Below are 6,537 nucleotides of genomic sequence, written 5' to 3' on the forward strand. Positions count from 1 at the left end.
CTTCCTGTGCTGCTATTCCTGTTTCCTTTGGGTGAATAGACACTGCCTCACAAATGATTATTTTAGAGCAAACATGTTTCCAAATGTAACAGAATGATGAGGACTCCAGGAACTGAAGTAAATTTTGGAATTTAGAGCTTTTGTTTAGACTTGAATCACATTTTCAAAATGAGTAGGTTTTTACTGGTCTAAGAGAGTTTTTTGATTTTGGGGTTTTTTTGGGGGGGATTTTTTTTTTTAATTGGGGATTTCTTAGAACCTTGTATAACTTCAACAGAAGGGACTGTCAATTTAGTCTAAGTTTTGTTTGCAGGAGGCATAAATTAGTAAAGTAAGGGCTTAATGGCAAATTATTTACAGGACCATGTAAATGCCCAACTTTAAGACAATGAGTCTCAAAGTGTCGGCCCTAGGACCAGAGGAGGTAATCCCTCTGGTGATTCTGTTGCATGGTCAAGTTTGAGAACTACTGATTTAAGGAATCACATACTTACCCTTTCTGGCTTAGAAAGAAATTTACAATAAGTCAGCTCCGCTGCTACAAGATTAAGAACATACCTTGGCTGATAGATTAAGAAAACCAAGTTTGTACTCACAGAAAACGAGTCTACTTTCAATCCATTTTCCAAGTTAAATAGTCACAGGCTTGTTGGGTTCACTCACAGCCACAAATTCCCATGAAAAACTAAAAGAAGTAATAGATCAGAATCTCAGAGGGAAAAACAGCTAACAGAATACTTGGCAGGCATCAAAGAAAACCTTTTGTGTACCAAGCTGAAACAAGAAAGTACTCTTAGATATACCTATGGCTGATTCATGTTGATGTATGGCAGAAACAAACACAGTATCATAAAGCAATTATCCCTCAATTAAAAATAAGTAAATTTAAAAATAGAATACTCTTACAGCATTTGTTTGTAGGAGGTAGGATCAAAATCTTAAATATTATCATCCTATAGGATGTCAGAATAAGACTTTAGAACTTGTAACTTTACTTTTTGCTATTTAAAATTTATTGAGCATTGACAGTATGGCATTGAAATACTTTACAGAACACTTATAATCCTTGCCTTTGACTTTTACATTCCTTACTTGAAAAAAAAGCACAATACAGTACATGACATCATTAAAAGATTATGTGAACCTAGACTGAGTCCTTTTATAGTGAAATTTTGTAAGATTCACTGTGTTTTAATTACGCCATGCTAACTGATGACTAAGTGTCTGGATGAAAATGGAGGACTTTATGTGAAAATGAACTGGGTAGCAATATGTCAAATCATGTATAAACCTTGACCTCTGTAGCCTGAATTATTTGATAATAACCATCTAATGACTACTGGGACCAATCACAAGCAGATTGTCTTGGAATTACAATACCCTCATTGTTCACAATGATGTAAGGAAACAATAATATATGCTTTGCAAGTAAGCCATTTAATACTTGAAAACTAATTTCTCTTTGGTTTTGTAATGTATTTCTGGATATGTTTCCCTAATTTGTTTTAGTTTGACTCTTGCACACAAGGAGGCAGTTTTAAATGTTTTGATTGGGGTTAACCATATTGTTAAATAAAATTTTAAAAATCCACTACTGTGGGTATCCAAGAATGGATTGTATGTGAAAGGAAAACTATAGATCAGGAACATGATGGTGTTCCTTGCAGTTCCTAATGTCATAGTGATGTCTCCAACCTCTTATACAGAAAAAATATTTTTTGTTAGCTCTGTACTTTCTGACAGTACACCAAGGAATGAAGAATATAAATATTGGGTTGGCCAAAATGTTCATTCAGCTTTTTTGGATTTATGGAAAAACCCAAACAAACTTTTTAGCCAACTCAATGTCTAGAGAGCAACATTTAGGAGATTTAAGAGCCCTTAGGCAAAACCACCGTTGTAAATTATTCTCTAGCAGTATCCCTGAAAAGAACTTTGAAAGGAAAAGGCTTTACAATTCACTGTGTTTTACCCAACATATCAGTTGGATTTTCTTGTGACTCACACCATTGGCATGATTCTTTAGAGAGGTCAAAGTGATGCCTGTATAAATATCATTTGTTGGCTGATGGAAATACTTTGTTAAATAATAGGAAAAATGTTGACAGATATATGCTAGACTTTACTTTTCCTGACCCTTATAATCATCCATTGTGACAGAGATTGCTACTTGGTGCCCATTATCTGTTATCACCATTCTCACATTGTATTAGGATTCTTAATTTTTAGTCGGACACATGGGTACTCACAATAAATACAGCTGGGTGTGCAATGGTCATCTCTTTGGCAGTGAGATGTTAATGAAGGGGGTACACACAACTTTCAGCAAGTGCTGTTTAAGGGAGGGAGCGTGCCTTTCTTCTCTTCCTTCTTCCTGCAGGCTGATATGTAGAGATGATAGCAAGACTAAGCAGACATCATGGATCAACATGTGACCTAGGAATTATATTAGTTATCTATTGCTGCATAACAAATGATCACACGATTTTAGCAGCGTAAAACAACAAACATTATGTTAAAGTTTCTGCGTTCAGAAATTCAAGAATGGCTTAGCTGGGTGGTCCTCGCTCAGAGTCTTGAGATTTTAGCCAAGCTGTTGGCCAGAGCTACAGTCAACTGAACACTCAAAGGGGCTGCAGGATCCATTTCCAAGATGGCTTATTCACATGGCTGTTGGCAGGAGGCATTGGTTCCATGCTGGCTATTGACAATAGGACATTTCCATAGGACTGCTTGAGGGTTCACATGATATGCCATCTGGCTTCTCCACAAGTGAGTAATCCAAGAGAAAGCATGGAGAAAGCTGCAGTGTCTTTTATTACCCTCTCTTTGTAAATGTCACATAATCACTTCTGCCATACTCTTCATTATAAATAGCTTACTAAATCTAGCCCACGTTCAAGGGGAGGGAAGTAGATGCCACTTCTTTATTTACTTATTTGGCTGCATCAGGTCTTAGCTGCAGTATGTGGCATCCTTGCTGTGTGATGTGGGATCTTCTGTTGTATGTGAACTCCAGGTGGTGCTGGTGGTAAAGAACCTGCCTGCTAGTGCCGGAGACATTCCTGGGTTGGGAACGCTTGATCCCTGGTTTGGGAAGATCCCTGGAAGAGGGCATGGCAGCCCACTGCAGTATTCTTGCCTGGAGAATCCCCATGGACAGAGGAGCCTGGTGGGCTACAGTCCATAGGGTCACAAAGAGTCAGACATGACAGAAGTGACTTAGCACACACATGAACTCTCTAGTTGCAGTGGCAAGCTTAGTTGCTCCGTGGCATGTGGAATTCAGCTTCCCAAAGTCCCTATATGCCACTTCTTGAACAGAAGAGTATTGTGGTAAACAAAACCATTGCCTATGACCACTCCCACCCCCAGCCAAAAATATCCTTATCTTAATCTCCAGAACCAGTGAATATGCTACTTTTCATGCAATAAACTTTTAAGGTTCTGGCAGGTGGGTGCAGAGACCTACTTGTCTTGTAGCCACCAAGATAAGTCTTGTATGTAAGTTCCCTTGCTTATTAAACTTTCCATCTACCAAGGTGGAGTGGTCTGCCTCTTTCTTTGGTCTCTTCCTACCCTTCATGTAAGAGAGCTGGTTTCAGATTTCACCTGGGACGCTCTCAAGGTTGCAAACTATCAAGCATCAGCTCAAGTCCATAGTCTTAGCCTTTAAATACATCCAGGGACAGATAGGCTTCTTGGGTGAATTCCTTCTATACTTGAGTACAATAATTCTCAATCTGAAGTCCTGTGAACCAAAGAAAAAAGCTATATGCTTCCTTCATACAACAACCAATGTAAAATGGTGGGACAGGTGGGATAACTGCTACAGTCACTCCTGTTCCAACAGGCAGAAAAGAGGAGATGCACAGATGTCCATAGCAATTCTGAAATTCATTCAGGTACATGTCTGCAGATACACCTTCAAGGCCTCAGAACAATTCTCCATGGCTTGATGTTTTACCCTCTAGGCTGTCAATTGTTATTGTTCAGTTGCTCAGTCATGTCTGACTCTTTGCAACCCCATAAACTGCAGCTCACCAGGCTTCCCCGTCCTTCACTATCTCCTGGTATTTGCTCACTCATGTTCATTGAGTCAATGATACTACCCAACCATCTCATCCTCTGTCTCCCCCTTCTCCTTCTGCCCTCAATCTTTCCCAGCATCAGGGTCTTTTCCAATGAGTTGACTCCTCGAATCAGGTGGTCAAAGTACTGGGGCTTTAATTTCAGCATCAGCCCTTCCAATGAATATTCAGGGTTGATGTCCTTTTGGATTGACTGGTTTGATCTCCTTGCTGTCCAAGGGACTCTCAAGAGTCTTCTCCAGCACCATAGTTCAAAAGCATCAATTCTTGGGTACTCAGCCTTCTTTATGGTGCAACTCTCACATCTGTATATGACTACTGGAAAAACCACAGCTTTGACTATATATATGAACCTTTGTCAGCAAAGTAATCTCTGCTTTTTAATATGCTGCCTAGGTTGGTCATAGCTTTTCTTCCAAGGAGCAAGCGTCTTTTAATTTCATGGCTGCAGTCACCATCCACAGTGATTTTTGTCTTGTTTAGTCAACTATTATTCAGGAATTTTCTGTTACTGGCAAAGGAATCTAATCCTAACTAATATATACTTGGTGCTATTTAAAGTCTATGAAACTGACTAATACAGTATCTAACTAGCTCATCAATAGATTTAGTGCTAAAAAACCTACAAGTGTTCAAGATTTTTTAAATATTCATAGTCTGTTGATCAGCATACAGATTGAAGCCATTGCAATTCTTACAAATTAGAAATTGAATCTTTATGAATAAGCGGAAAATGGGATGAGTCATTAACAGAGGTGACTGTAAACAATGTGGGTGGTGGGGAAGAGGGAATGGAGAGTTTACAAAAATAAAAAACATGGTCTCAGCACTCAGATTACATATAGACTATTTAGAGAGATAAACTGTATACACTTTAAAGTACTAAAGAATGATATTCCATTGTATATGTATATCACATCATCTTTATCCATTCCTCTGCTGATGGACATTTAGGTTGCTTCCATGTCCTGGCTGTTGTAACTAGTGCTACAATGGACACTGGGGTGCACGCATCTTTTGAAATTATGTTTTTTTCTGGGTATATGCCCAAGAGTGGAACTGCTGGGACATATGGCAGTTTGAACCATAAAATGGAACAAAATTATGCCATTTGCAGAGATGTGGATGGACCTAGCGATTGGCAGAGCAAAGTAAGTCAGAAAAACAAATATATATTAATGCATATATGTGGAAATGAGAAAAATGGTACAGATGAACCTATCTACAAGGCAGAAATAGAGACACAGACACAGAGGAAAAAAATGTATGGACACCAAGGGGGAAAAGGGAGGGTGGGATGAATTGGGAGGTTGGAATTGACATATATACACCACTATTTATAACACAGATAACTAATGAGAAGCTACTGTATAGCACAGGGAACTCTACTCAATGCTCTGTGGTGACCTAAATGGGATGAAAATCCAAAAAAGTGGGGATATGTATATACGTACTGTTGACTCATTTTGCTGTACAGCAGAAAATAACACTGTAAAGAAACTATATTCCAATAAAATTTTTTAAAAAGAAGTACTAAAGAATGCCTACAGAGCAGAGTTTAAGACACAAATGAGCATAGCAGTATCACTGAAGGAATTAATTATGGTAACATACGGACTACTACATATGTTTTTGAATTATCATGATCCTAGGAAAACTGAGGCTTAGACAGCATGGGCAATTTGCCCCACTGCATACAGTAAATAAGTAAGACTTGAATTTGGACAGATCTGTCTCTAAAGCTCATGATGTTCACCACATGTAAATAATGCAAAGCTCAAGTTGGAGCAATGTGAACAATTTTACCTAAATGTTTGTAAAGAAAGATACTTTAAATCGTGGGTTTTTTGTGTTTTTAAAAACACTCTTTGCTTGACAGCATTTACAACTATAGTTTAACAAACCTTAAAAATGATTAATTTCATCCAATTGGATTTACAAAACGTTTTAGGGACTAACTGAGGAAAGCCAGGAACAGAGGACTAATGCTGCTTTGCGTCATTTTTTTCACCAATTATCATCTGCAGTGTGCATAAAAAGTTGATTTTCGTAGAAAAACAAAGTATCTCTTCCAAAAGCAGGGTTAGTCCTTTGAAGGGCAGGCTGGAACAAACTTCAGTAAGGTTGTGGGACAACAGCTTCGAGCCACTGTCCACTAATAAGTAGTAGAAACAAAGTTGGATGGAACATTTTAGCAGAAAGGGAGGGCCGGAGGTATTCAAAGCATGGACAGAAGATAACATTGAAATGGGACCAGGTTGGGTGGGACAGCACAACAGAGAATGAACGGAACTGCCTGAAGAGCACAGTGCGTGCAGGATGGAGGGAGAAATCCAGGCTCTTGGTATGCAGAGATGAGCCCCGCCACTCTTGTCCAGGCCACGGACCCCTGTCCGGGTGAGGTCACAGGCCCTTATGAAGGTCACAGGCCCTTATGAGGTGGGGC

This window comes from Giraffa tippelskirchi, chromosome 3 (assembly GCF_054371585.1).
Source record: "Giraffa tippelskirchi isolate mGirTip1 chromosome 3, T2T-mGirTip1v1.2.pri, whole genome shotgun sequence".
In the NCBI taxonomy this organism is placed as follows: Eukaryota; Metazoa; Chordata; class Mammalia; order Artiodactyla; family Giraffidae; genus Giraffa; species Giraffa tippelskirchi.